The sequence below is a fragment of the Macaca fascicularis genome, chromosome 14 (genome assembly GCF_037993035.2).
Source record: "Macaca fascicularis isolate 582-1 chromosome 14, T2T-MFA8v1.1".
Lineage (NCBI taxonomy): Eukaryota > Metazoa > Chordata > Mammalia > Primates > Cercopithecidae > Macaca > Macaca fascicularis.
This window is the reverse complement of record NC_088388.1, coordinates 54,640,763-54,642,860: the sequence shown is the minus strand read 5'-3', so window position 1 is coordinate 54,642,860 and position 2,098 is coordinate 54,640,763.

Sequence of the window (2,098 nt, the reverse complement as noted above, 5' to 3'; positions counted from 1 at the left end):
ATTCTTAATATTCTCTCAAATCTCTCAAAATCTCCAGGTCTTATATAAATCAATGTGCCAGTTCCAGGGACTTATTCAGTAATCTGCAAAGTATCCTGGTAATTACTTTCGGGCTGACCCCGTGGCAGAGGGAGGCCACCTTTCCATCATTTTTAGGGCCCTGGGTACAGTAACTTATCAGAGGACTCTCTTTTCTTATTTCAACTACTGAACCTCTTCAACACAGTGCCTTGGACAGCGCAAGGCAGCCCACCTGCTGGAACGAGTCTGTGGGGCAGACCTGGGTTAGGAACTCACCTCTCTGCTGCCCTGCCTCATTCTGCTTCTCCCCTCCACCCCTTCCACCTCATCCCCTGCCTTTTACTCCAGTGTCCTTAGCTTCTTGGCAAGGATAGTTCAGAAATTAATTTAATAACACTCCATTTCTCCATTAAGTAGAGAGCTTGTCTTATTGGGGAAAAGCTGTCTGAAAGCCTCAAGCACATGGGCCCTTCTGATGCTGCCCAAGGCAGCTGCCTGGATTTCAGGAGTGAGGGTGGGATGGGAAGAAGGAGCGGGGAGATGGGCCATGTGCCTCTCATAACAGTGCTCGTTTACACTGCAGTAAGTAATAACGTGACTTCAGCTCATTAGGGGCCAATGCGGTTCTCAAAGAAGGGAGTGTGTTCCTAAGGAAGCTAGAGATGATGCCTTGTGTACGGTCCTCCCCATCTGACCCCAACCACATCGGAGCCTCGCATTCTGCTGCAGCATCCCCTAACATCCTCCTGTCCTGAATGCCAGACAGGTGTATGGCCAGCCACCCCGGAACACGTTTTGTTCTTTCACCATTCTTAGCCTTTGAATATATTAATCTTTTTATCTGGGATGCTTTGCTCCTCTTTCCGCCATCTGAAAAACTCCTGGTCATCCTTCAGAGCGTAGTTCAAGACCGGGTGCAGTGGCTCACACCTGTAATCATAGCACTTTGGGAAGCTGAGGCAGGCAGATCATTTGAGGTCAGGAGTTCGAGACCAGCCTGACCAACATGGTGAAACCTGATCTCTACTAAAAATACAAAAAATTAGCCGGTGTGGTGGTACATGCCTGTAATCTCAGCTGCTCGAGAGGCTGAGACAGGAGAATCACTTGAAACTAGGAGGCAGAGGTTGCAGTTTCAAAAAAAAAACCTAGTTCAAATGTGAACTCTTGTGGGGAACTCCCACACTTCCTGTGTTTTCCTTTGCAGTTGAGGATTCAGACAAACCTCAAAGGTATTTGCAGACATGTCTGCAGGTGTCTGGCTTCCCATCACCTTAGAGTAAAGCTCTCATGGTGACCTACAAGAGCCCATGTCATCTACCTTTCATAATCTCTCTGGGCTCCAGTAACATTGACTGCCTTACTGTTCTTCAAAAGCCGGCAGCCAATGCCCCCACCCCACTCAGGTTCCTTGCATTTGCAGTTCCCTCTGCCTGGGGCGCTGGTCCCCACAGCAGAGGTGGAAGAAGCTGTTCTCACAGAGGGGACATGGGGGTCACATTGTAGATCTCCAGGTGAGCATGTTGCAGCAGGGTCAGGGTGTGCGGTCTTCTGCTCACTTCTGCTTGGTGCAGGGTGAGCTTCAGGACACCAGTGGGGACACCCTGTGGAGCAGAAACAGAGAGATCCACAGACCTTGAGACTTGTGGGGAAAGGGAAACCTGGGGCTCAAGAACTCACCTCGTGTGCAGACACACCCAAGGCCTCCCTGGGAGCCCAGAAGCATTCAGAGGGCACTGTGGAGTGGTTGTGATCCTGTGTGAGCAGAAGGGAGTTATGACACAGTGAGGTCTGAGGTACTGGGACTCTATTCCCGCCAACAGGCTAGAGGAGGCGAAGAGCTTCCTGTTGTATTGACAGCATCGTCTTCAGTTACAAATAGATTTCACACTGAGACATACGCCTACTGCTCAAAGTGGCTGAAGGGCTTCAGGCCAACGTCATGGAAAACACTCTCCAACCAACCATCTCAAGCCTTTCTGGATTAAGACGGATATATTCAAGTTTATTTTCCTCAAACTGCTGAGTAGAAAATGAGAGAATTTTTTGGTGGGTCTTTGCATAGGCCCAAGCAGGT